Below are 12,699 nucleotides of genomic sequence, written 5' to 3'. Positions count from 1 at the left end.
ACTATTCCAGTATAGGCTACCTGGTAATACTCCCCACCTGCGATCCATGTCTACCAAACAGTATAAAATTCCAAAACCAAATAATGAGTTATTTAAAAAAGTTTCCAATACTCTGGAACTCTGCTCTGGAATAGTATTCCAGTTGAGATTAGAAATGCCCACTCTATTTTCTTCTTCCAAACCGAATATATCCAGTGGCTTCAGAGATGCAGCTAAAATAAATAAATTCCTTTGTATGAGGGCCTCAAGATAGATTAGTTTTTAGCTAATTGTGCTAACTTCTTTAAATAATGTCATTATTATTATTAGTATTAGTATTATTATAAGTTTACACGAACCAGAAACACGTTATCGAATCGGCCTCAATAAAATCTTTCATTAAAGAAATGTATTTGTTGTGTAGTGAACCAGGAAAATATTGAGATCATCTCTACGATCAAACAATTGCAGCAAGATGGACTTGAGGTTCAACTCGATATTGAAAAAAATCAATGCTGATTTGGAAATGATACAGCAGTGACGTGAAGAGGGCAGATATATACACACATGGATGAGTACAGATGTATCAAATTACTCCAACACGAAATGAAATTGTCATTGGTGGATTTGCACGAACAACATGATATAGCTAAATTTGTTTCACTGGCAAGTGCCATTGAGTAAATATGATCAGAGTTGTCTCAACAATATGAAACTCGAGCGGCTGTTAAGTGCACGTGCAAGACAGCTAGAAGCATTTATGTCAAATCGCTTGCAATCCACTCCTAAGATTCCAGAATCCGCAAAGGAGAAATAGGCCTCAAAAAAAAAAACGATAAAACAAAGGTTACGAAAAAACAAATTCTTTTGTTATCGATATGCGTTATTTTTTTTTAAATTTTATTATTTTTTTCACGGTGTACCGTTATGGTCTGTCACGCACATACAAACTAAAAGTCAGTTCTTCACCACGTGTGTCTAATAAATTAATGACTTGGTCGGTTAGACGAAAGCGTACGTGACAGCGATGGAGTATGATATCGTAAATAAACAGAAAAATTAGTTGGTACCGACACAATCAAATGACCCGGCAGGACATCTAGACAAAAGCTGTAAAGAACATATCCCTGCTGTGCCTGCCCTTGTAATGCTTGCCCAGATGTGGTATAGCTACCGTTGACTGCGTCACAGACTAGATTTACCGAATTCGTCGACGTGATATTTACAATACCCTGAGATAACTGACGACCACCACCATCCGGATTATTGTCATATCGAAGAATACCTGGAGCCAGTTGTAACTTTCCCCATGCGGCATAGATCTTTGGAAAATATTCGTCAATTATGTCATTGAAATCCAACTGCATTTTACTGATGTCCAACCAGGGTAGTTTGAACTTACTCAGTTGGTCTCCGGTAATCTTAAAATAATTTTAAAAAATTACCTTTTATAACCGTAATCTTTATGAGTATGGTCTATAATTGTTTGTGTTAAACTGCGAGCATCGAACCTCACACTGTTCCGATGTAATACTGTATTAAAGAGTTTTTTAAAGAAAATCATTCAGATATTCAAGAATATACTGCTCAAATAGCGCCCGTAGATTATGCTGTGATGTTTTTTTTTCTTTTTTTTTGGTATTCCTTCATAAACACGCTAGCGATTTCTTCCTTTTGAGAAGCATTCATTTTATGCTCTTTGCTGTTTAACCACTTAATGTATAGTTTCCAATACTCTGGATTAATTTTATCACCAATCTCTCTCTCTCGTTGAATAATCAGATCGTGTTGGCTGTAGTGGTTCATTATAAGTCAGCACTGCCAGCAGCCACCCCAACACAGTTCTGATCGACGACTTATATAAATAAATGGCATAATTGGATTCCATGTAATCCCATGTCGATATTTCAATGGCGGCACTCAACGTTGGCTCGTGTACCTTGATAGCGATCTTTGATTCTTTTCCTGTTAATCATTTGCTTCTAAGTTAAAGTTCATCATTGACTTGTTCGATTTGATATGATCCTGTTGGGATGATAACGACTTCCCAGATGGGGCTTGTGCATCAGTTGCGTCAGAGGCAGTTTTATGCAAAATTACCAGTGAATTATTAGCATTTAATCCATCAAATGATTTTTCTCTGACATTTGGCTAACTATAATAAATTTGTAATTGTGCCAGTGCGATCTCACGTGACACAGCATTATGCGCTCTTATCGGATTGGAAAACCAACATCGAATTCTGGCTGTGTTGATGTTGCTGATATCATTGTGGTAGTTGGCGGTTTTGTATTAGCAATGATCTGTTAGAGTCATGTGGTTATTTCTGTGGTCATTATTATCTCTATGGGGGATTCTAAATGTAGCGTTGGCACTGATATGTTAGCATTCTTGTGATATCAATAATAGATAGTCATAATTTCAGCAAATTTATTGTCTGATATTACACAGTCTTTTAACCCCGCTGAGTGTATCGATGATATATTTATACACGTATATGTCGCCATGTAGCTTAGCTCTGTGTGCTCCTGCAATTTTTTACTGGTACATGTAGATATTTTTTTCGCGATGATATTGAGTATACTACACTGGCAATAACAGCGACATGGATTCCAACCACTGGCAGCATCACATGCGTTGCTGATAACGTATTAATTAACGTCGTTGCTCCAGCGACATGCGAGGAAATGGCGTATACAATATTGTCAATGCTGATGATAAGTCTGCGATATTTTTGTTTTGTTTTGTTTTATGCTCATCAATGATTTCTTTCAACGATGCCTTCCACGGACATACTTGATTATACCGAGAGGACTGTGTGGGCTTCATTATGGTACGTACTAAGTTACCAATTGAGGTGTTTTCACGACAAATTCCAGACACCACCAATACTTCGTTGCTGTTAGGGTTTTGTCTTCTGGATCCAGTATGAATGTTTCCTCTGCATTTTGATTAAACACGACTGATACGGTTCCGGAAAATATGTCAGTGGAATGACGCCATAGATATGCTGTAGATATCTCAAGTTTAACGGCGCTAAACACGGACTGCCTATACACCCCGGTAACCTGAGCGATATGTGTGATAGGTTTATTTTCTGTGAACATGTTGCTGATCCTGCCATCACTGTGTATACCATGTTGATGACTGGAGTCGTATGAAGAAGACTATCTTGAATCTTTTTGATTTTTTCGGCGCTGTTCATTTTGTGTTGCATATTTGGATAAATCAATATCACTGGGACCTTTGCGCATAGCAGATATTCCATAAATATCTACCATTATAAAAAATTAACCTTTTTAAAACAACTGTTGTGTGTGACCTAGTTGGCTCGATTTGTTATTTTCAATAACATTTCAAACCAAATAATCTGTCATAAAACGAAAAAGTGTGAGCAATGAATGTAGTGTATTCATGACAGTTCCCGTAACTGTTTACCTCCTGTTCACTCCAAATGTCAGTGAGATCTAAAATCCACTCAGAAAATTCAGAAATTAGTACGAGCGACACTAAATAGCTCAAATCACAATACAATTCATACTGTGACAAAATAAACGTTCTTGAATAGAGTAGTTGCAAACATGATGAACCATATAAACATTAGGAATGCGAATCTAGTTTCTTGAACATATTCTTAGTAAAAAAAAAGGATCAAATATTATTTTTCTCATTCTGATCGTCATTCAATAATTCCTGGATATAACATTGATGATCCAACATGACAACTGGTTCACACAAATTATATGGATTCTTTCCAGCACAAACTTGAAACTTTTTGTTGTTGGTACGAACAAGATGTCCACAAGTGGAACATAATGTCAATAATTTGCAAGCGCTTTTCTGTTCCTTGAATTGTTTTATGAGATGTCGCTCCTAACATGCTGGACTGACGAATATTTTCTTGACAAAAGAACATTGAATGTTTCCTTGTTCTTCAGGAATGCAAGATCTGGGTGCTAAACAGCCGCAGCATCTCTCTCCAGAATGAATATGTTCCTCACTATTGCTAAATCATTAGTTACATTTGTCACAATAGTATCCGTTTCCAAGAAATCTTTCGATAGTTGTAATAGCATCTGAATATTTTTGGTGATGATAAATGTGAATGCATGTTCTGTTTGGAGAAAAACGGTCCTCGAAACACAAGATCTCCAAGAACGTCTTGATAGTACACTTTCAACTCCACATACAATCTATTTCAAAATACTGGATTCTTTCAACAACAGTGGATCGAAAGTGTCGGATTAGAATTAATACCGTATATCTATTTTATGCTTCAATCAACAACAAATTGTTTTTGGGTTTTAAATTGTATTATATATATATATATATATATATATATATATATATATATATATATATATATATATATATATATATATATATATATATATAGTGTCCGTGACTGAAGATAGAGTTTCGATCTACCTCATATTAGCCATGTTTGTAATGAGTTATTTACTGATATCTTCATTCAATGTGTAGCCTTATTTACAAACCATAGAATGTTCTGGAATAGAATTTGTTTGACCCACGTCCTGGTCATTTTATTGTGACTTAGTCTGGAATCACTTTTAGTTGTGTTCAGATATAATTTCAGAGGAAACGTTTATTTCCTAAATATTCATTGGAATTACAAAGTGCTCATTGACATTTTCGACAGAACGCTACTACAGGGTTATTGTGCATTCATTTAAAGAGATTTTGGATTATGTCATTGTGATGTATCAATACTATTAGTACATTCAAAATATTTGGAATTCATTCAGATAACTATATACTTTTGGGCTTGCGATGTAACTTTTAAAATTATTTAGGATTTATTACACACTACTGTAAGTGCCTATTAAATTTTCACTTTGTAACTTAGAGAATTAAATTATCTGTTGATTTTACTAAACTTATAAAGTTTTGCTTCCTGCTGTTACTTAGTTTAAAACCTTAGAGTGTGTATGTTTTCATAATACCGCTACAACTTTCCATACATCAAAAATACACAAAATGTTACTAAGTTGCTAAGTCATACTTTACCCAACGTGTTGGGCTCAGAAACTCAATAATATATTGATGTATTGTAAAGAACCTCTTAATGTATTTTCAATTGATAAAATTACCATTATTTATCTTTTACCCATGTTGATTAATGTTTTAGCGCATTCATCTCCTACTGGGTTGGTCATAACACTGGGCCAAGAACCTCAGCAACATTTTGAGGGGTTTTAAATTAAAAGATGAATAATAATTTTCACAACATTATAAGCATTTAGTACAACCTATAGCACTGAAAACATGTTTAATTCTATAACATTGTTTCTAAGCACATAAGGAGAAAAGTTGTGTCTATAATAACTATTACAAATTTTATATATATATATATATATATATATATATATATATATATATATATATATATATATATATATATATATATATATATATATATATATATATATATATATATAAAGCAACTTGTCCATCATAGCTCACTGTTTTGCACATAATCAAATAATCAAACTGGCTTAAACAAGCCACAACCCACCTTTAGCCATTTTTATGCATCAGGAATCAAAAGATAGACAATATTTCAAATAAAGAAAACATTACAGTTTGATCTGAAAATTCATTATAACTACAGCATGTTTTTAATAACCATTTGTACCTACTTTTACTTTTCAACCACAAAATCGTCAAATGCACGTATTGCTTAAACCAATCTAGCCCACTGTGGGCTGCAACTTTATATAAATAGAATTGGATACAAGGTACACGGAAACAAAAAGAGAACTTCGCCGGTTAAAATTCAGTTACATGGTGCGTAAGAGGAGAAACAATTTGGTGTGATGAATGATGAAATGATAACATCTTTGAAACCTGTAAAAATCATTGTATAATTATGTGTTACTGAAACTGAAACTGGTCCATGTCGTAGAAATCCTTTTGAAGTATGATGCTTTCTATCTCTCTTTGTGTATTCACATTAAACCATAAAAAGAAACCTTTATAATATTTGGTAACAATGGTGTGGACGTTTGTTTCTTTGTTTGTTTGGGGTGTTTTATGGAACAGTAACAAACTAAGGATGCATAGTGCCATGGCAATTGAAGTAAAGTCCCTTACCAGAGGATAAACGACCCAGGCTGGTCCGATGACAAGACTAAAACACACACCCTACGAGAGTCCGGTTGTATCTCATCAGTTAGAAGTTGGTACACATTTGCATTCAAAATTTGGCAAATAGGGTCGCGTGTGTGTGTTTGTTTGTGCTCATGAAAACAGGTTACCGCCATTTGTGGTCTCTTTCACAGTATCTATTGATAACAGTATGGGGAGGGGAGGGGAGAGGGAATTAGTCTTGGCAAATGATAAAAGTCCACTCTTCGGCCATTTCGAAAAGGTGACACTACTAGGGAAAAAGTGACATCTAATGTCAAAAATGTCCATTGGTTTAACATTAGATGTTAATACAGGTAAAACTGAAATTTAACCTTACCCAGACTGTTTTGGGTTAGTATGGTTGCAACAGGAATTGAACATAGTAACGCCACTAGAGATATATCATTGCACATAACTAAGACATAAAATTATACTTATTGTACATGTGTACTTAAACAAAAAACGTCTGGGAATGCACAAAAAAGAGTAGAGATAACTCAGACAATAAAGCAGAAAAAGGAAGGTAACTTATAAAATATGTTCAAAAAGGCAGAAAACTCTTACTAAAAATAGGGAGAAAACTATTAAGTGGTGCTCAACTGTTTCGTATTTTGCATACGGTTAGATTTTTCAAGAAAAAGAAATTCCACTGTTTTCCTCACTGGTTATACCAGCTATTTAAAAAAGACCATATATATTTAAGGTTATGATAAATGAACTTTTAATTCCCTTTATTTTGGTGTATTTCTGATAGGTATAGTACAGTTTATTGAGTATACAGCTTAGCCTTACTTCTTTTTTATTCCTACCAAAAACTGGTAGCTCCGCTTATCGTTTTCACTTCCTGTACTTCATAGGTAACTTGTTAAAGAGAAGCCGATAACTTTCTTTACATTTTATATATTTGGTAATTCATTTGTTGCACTTTCAGAAGCTGATAATGTTTCCCCATATTAAAAACTGCTAAAGACTGTAATTAAATTAACTCAGGCTGATTTTTGAGCACATGGGAGAAGTCATCTTGGTTAGTGTTTGCTTATATCATGTACAATTTCCATAAGTACAATATCCATAGAAATTTCAGCCACAATACATGAAGGTGACATAAAGGTATGCCAACTTTCTGTCAAATGTGCCTGCTGCAAATGCAAACAGCTTCACCTTTCACTTGTCACTCTCTCGAAAGTTCAGTATATCTGTAGAGCGCCCCCTTACTCAAATAAAATTGAAATGATTCTAAGTAAAATATAAAGTAAGGGGAGTATTACTGCCAAAAGCGTTTCAAAACGTGGAGATAGTTCTTCCCAAAACTAAAGGTAACTTTGATAAAAGAATATAAAAAATAAATGGGACAGATTTGTAACAAAATATGGCGATTTACTTTTTGTTTCATGATAATCGTCTACTTGGTTGCAATACCCACTTGGTTACTGCTTGCGACATATTTTCGACATTAAAAGAGTAGAAAAACAATGTAGTTCCAGTAGGCGGTGCAAATAAAATGTCTGCGGTGACGGCATATGAGACATAAGAATACTGCACATGGAATCCGTGGGCTTGTTTGGACAAATCCAATTGACAGAAAGTGATATGATTACAGGTTCACATATCGATAATAATATAATAATATTTAAGAAACTGATACCGGCAGTGTCGTATATATATATATATATATATATATATATATATATGACTCTATGGTCATAAACAAGGCTTCAGAAAGAAACAAAACTAACAAATTTTGAAAAACTTAGCAAATATTTTAATTATCAAAGTTATAAAATGAAAATGTAAGAGGAATTTACTGTATTATGAATTTTATCCAAAATAATTCTAAAAAGTTCTATTTAACTCCAAAAGAATCAAATGTTCAGAATGAATTTCAGATAATCGAGTGCACATTTCTGCCAACCGTCCTGATGTAAAATCGCATTGTCCAGAACTCTGAATAATGCACAATAGTCCCAGAATATTATTTTACTTCAATGAGGATTTTGTAAGTCGAATGAATAATCCAAACAAATGTTTCCTCACAAATAATATCTAAACACCGCATTAAATAATCTAAAAACTGGTGTTACAACAAGAACATCAGAAATAAGACTGACAAAATAGTCCACCTCCACGCAATTATATACAAGCATAAAAATGCATTTTGCTCCTACTAGCTACCTGACACTTTGAAAATATCTTACACTGTAAGAGACCCCAACTGACCTAACCCCTCCAAAGGGAAATAACTTAAATTCTTCTAAGAACCAACCTGACCTCACCAGCCAATGAGAAATTACGCCAAAGTTGTCAACAGCTTTTATTATTAATACTATTATTAATGATCGAAAACACCTACATCAACAACTATTTATAGATCCAAAACAATCTACAGTCCTAACATCTTAAAATGGAATATTATACTGTGTACAAAATTAACTAATAACTTTATTATAAATGATCATTACAATTTACAGTAATGAACAAATATTATACATAATATACATACAGTCATGTGCCAAGAGTTACAACAACAACAAAAATATGTACATAACATATGCCAGAGGTGGGCAAACTTTCCAGTGCAAGTGCTGCATACACAAATGAACACCTTGTCGCGGGCCGCATAGTTCATTAAGTAAAATAATTAATATTTGAAATAGCAAAAACAAAAGGTTTTTCTAAATAACATCATAATTAATATTCAGTTGTTAATATGTTGTTAATATTTGAAAACTTAAACTTCGAAAGAAGCACATTTATTTGATAAACAGAGTAACATAAACAGAGTCAGTGCGAATGATGACTTGTTCCTAGGCCGCATGAAAACCCTTGGCGGGCCGCATGAAAGCCCTTGGCGGGCCGCATGAAAACCCTTGGCGGGCCGCATGAAAGCCCTTGGAAATGGAATTGGATTCTGAAGTGGACATGGACTTTACTCACACATGGATATTATTAATAATAAAAAACCAAATATCAGAATAAGAAACAGGGACTACATATATTCAAGGTTTTTTATAACAAAAAACAAGGATTATGTTATAAAAATGGACTACGAATGAGGACACGGACTGACTATATGAAAGGAAACTAAATCAATACTAAACAAAACCATTTGATAGTACCTCCTAGAGGTATAACCAGTAACGAAGACTGTAACGGAGCCACACCCAGCATCACAAATAAACCATTAACAGCACACAGAGGGGAACAATAAACCATACAGAAAAAAAAACCGACACAAGGGAGGAAAATACTGTGTCATGTATAATGGCTAGTAACAGCTTCTACAAAATATGGTCTCAAAAAAAAAAATGAAAGCCCTTGGTGGGCCGTAGTTTGCCCACCCCTGATATATGCATATATAGATTATATACCTCCAAGGATCAAATATCAGATGATAAACTACGCTCACCAAGACTTCCTAAGTAAGCTATATAGGAAGCAGTGTACGGCAGAAATTATGAATTTGGGTACATATCAAGGTACATGTCAAGTACTTTTGATGTGGATTTTTAGTGTGTGATTTTCTTTTATTTAAATATATATTACACATGCTATGCATTTACGTATCTCTGAATATCAACTTATTTTAATAATTCATTGTCATCTATACCAATTTTTATCCACGAGTTCAGACATGTATGCGTGTACATAAGGAACACATATTTTTCATTTTAAATGAGTACCAGTTGATATCAAAATATAAAGGTTAAGAGTAAATATCAAACGTTTTCTAAATATTATAGCATTTGTCTTGACATTAGAAACTCATAGATAAAGATATTTTTCGAGGTAAATGAACAAAATATCTTTGATATTCTGTATTAGGTAGGCTAGAATAGAATATTTCATAAACAGATATTTTTCTTTACCTTTCAGTATTTTATAAAAAGCTTAACCGATTGTGAAGCACAAGGGTACTTATCTACTTGCTTTAAAAAATCTTCATACAATAAACAAAACAATTTCAGGAGTTTGTATTCAATTACAACCCCCAGTGACAGAAATAAACTTGAGATAATATGTCAACATTGTATTTGAGTTAGTAAATACGTATTGGAAACGATTCGATTGACTCTGTGTGAATGATAATTTTGAAAACCTTGATTATTGTTTATCTCAGTTCAACCAAGAATAAGTTTAAAGACGCATTAAGATTGATTAGAACAGTGCTTGTGAAGTCCACTCGAATAACCTTAGAACCGACCCTACATGATCTTTGTTTTATATACAAAATGACAATGGCTTGAGACAACAGATTTATCTATTTTTCACTCCCATGTTAAAGAAAGGATTTTCTGTGAGTGAAATTTTAAGCAGACATTATCATCCTAATTACCACTCTTCAAGAAACAAAAACTCTGCATTCATTATGAGATGCTCATTCACCTTGGTGTATCAGTGAATAGTGCAGCGATGTGATTAAACTGATCCCAATATAGAGGAGACATTCCTGTCATTTTGTATGGGCAGGTTAATAAGAATGGTAAAATTCTCATTCTGATATACCTGCAAATTCTACCTATAAAGAATTTTATGCTATTATTTAACTGGCTATCATATTATTTAAACTTGGTGTACTTACCTTGGTTCTCAATAAAGTCAAGGAACCATGTTTTCCGAAGATTTCTCACTTGCTTTTGACAATTTACTGCCTACGTAACCTAATATGAATGAATACTGTCACCTGAAATAAAATTGCATACTTTTTTGAATACTAACAAGCAGCACAGAGGCATATAAACCTGTAAACCGAACATTCTTTGATCTAGTTAAAAAAAAAGTTTTAGAGAGAAAAAAACACCAGTTTAATTCCTTTGTAACTGAGTATCGTTGTTAATATTTTGTGCTGTATCATTCGATCAAAAACACAAGACGCTTAACCATATGTTTATATGTTTAGTACTGGTATTGAAGTTTTATAACAATCTGGTAGAGAAATGTCTTGGTGAAGATTGTATATATATACACACACACAGAATTAATTCATACCAGGAGCACAGATTGAAAAATGGGCTGTAAAGTATTTAACTGTCACATGCAAATTATTTCTGCAACACACAGAAAAGAAGTAGAAATGTAATGCAATACAAATATCGCGACTGATATCAGTAACCTGTAAGGGACGTGTTTTCTTTGCTACATCGCTGACAAGACTCGCAAAAGCTGGACATTATTCAACTCATTTCATAAATTCAATATTAAATCATTACCCATTTGAGACCCTCTATATAACAGAACAAACAAAAAGCACACAAACATTTTGACAGATAAAGATTCGCAGATAAGACATTAGCACTCTTCTCAAAAGTTCTATTCGATTTACCTACCTTTCCAATAATATTCCTTAAGAACACACATTAACATTCAAATATGAGTGTTCATGAATCAGTAATTTCCATTGCTATTTTAGTTTTCTCCTTTGCGTACCCACGAGCCAATTCTAATAATAACCGTTACAAAAACCCAACACTTTTAATCGAAATAGTAACGAAGTCGGAATTCCTCTTGTCCAAAATTAGCATTGAAAGGATTGATACAAGATCGTGAATTGTGGGTAAAACAAGGAAAATTAAAAACATATTTTATGTCGCTCATTTACTGTTGCCAATAGGTGACACTGGATTATATATATATATATATATATATATATATATATATATATATATATATATATATATATATATATATATATATATATATATATATATACATATATACATACATACATACATACACACACACACACACACACACACACACACATATATATATATATATATATATATATATATATATATATATATATATATATATATATATATATATATATATATATATATATATATATATGGGGCTGTCTAGGGACAATGGGACTTACCATTATAAACAGGGTCCCGGCACTCTGGGGACAATGGGAAATTTATCATTGTGGGCCAGTCTACGGACAATGGGAATTTAATATAGGGAATTTTAACATGGGTGGGTCTATAGAGGGACAAAAAGCATTGGGCCTGTCTAGGGACAATAGGAATGGAACAGGGAAGGTGACATTTATAAAACTGTCAACAGACAAATATATATAAAAAGACAATACAACCGACAAATTTTTTGGCAGAAAAAAGCAAATCTTTTCGAGATATATGAGTGGCCCTGAAAAGGGCCTTTGGGTTTATGTTAACATCATTCCGTTAACAAAGAGGGCATCGCATAGTTCTTCTCTTCCTCAAGCATCTTTTGACTGCTGGTCCGTAGATAAGGACTCTCTTATAACAGCCTTGTCTCTCCACATAAATTCTTCTTTTCCAAACGTTCGTATCCGTGATCCTGATAATTGTCCATGACGATTTCACATACATGGGTAAGTCCGTACGGAACATGATTGACGATACGAGAGTAGAGGATTCTACTATGTTGGCACCGCTTAGTCTCATCCCAACACATTTAATTGGTTAAGACTTAGAAGTGACACCCTGGTTTTCTAATGATGTTTTATGCTTTGTGTATCCCTGTCCACCCACAAGGTGGTATATGTTTTGTTTGTCTCCAAGAAGAATAAAGACACAAATTTAG

General features: G+C 33.5%; 1 protein-coding gene across 1 annotated transcript in view; it reads right to left on the bottom strand.

The window, feature by feature from the left end:
- LOC149779480 (uncharacterized) overlaps positions 1 to 11,553 on the bottom strand; it is a 28,316-nt gene extending 16,763 nt beyond the window's left edge. Inside the window, exons 1-2 of the mRNA XM_089940170.1 lie at positions 11,457 to 11,553; positions 10,712 to 10,813 (exon numbers count right to left, since the gene is read on the bottom strand). The gene's annotated coding sequence lies outside the window, so the exon portion shown is untranslated. The remainder of the gene's footprint in view (positions 1 to 10,711; positions 10,814 to 11,456) is intronic.
- Positions 11,554 to 12,699: the final 1,146 nt, after the last annotated feature.

Source organism: Sinohyriopsis cumingii, chromosome 17 (genome assembly GCF_028554795.1).
Source record: "Sinohyriopsis cumingii isolate HCF-2022 chromosome 17, ASM2855479v2, whole genome shotgun sequence".
Taxonomy (NCBI): Eukaryota; Metazoa; Mollusca; class Bivalvia; order Unionida; family Unionidae; genus Sinohyriopsis; species Sinohyriopsis cumingii.
This window is presented reverse-complemented; position numbering and strand designations above follow the sequence as displayed.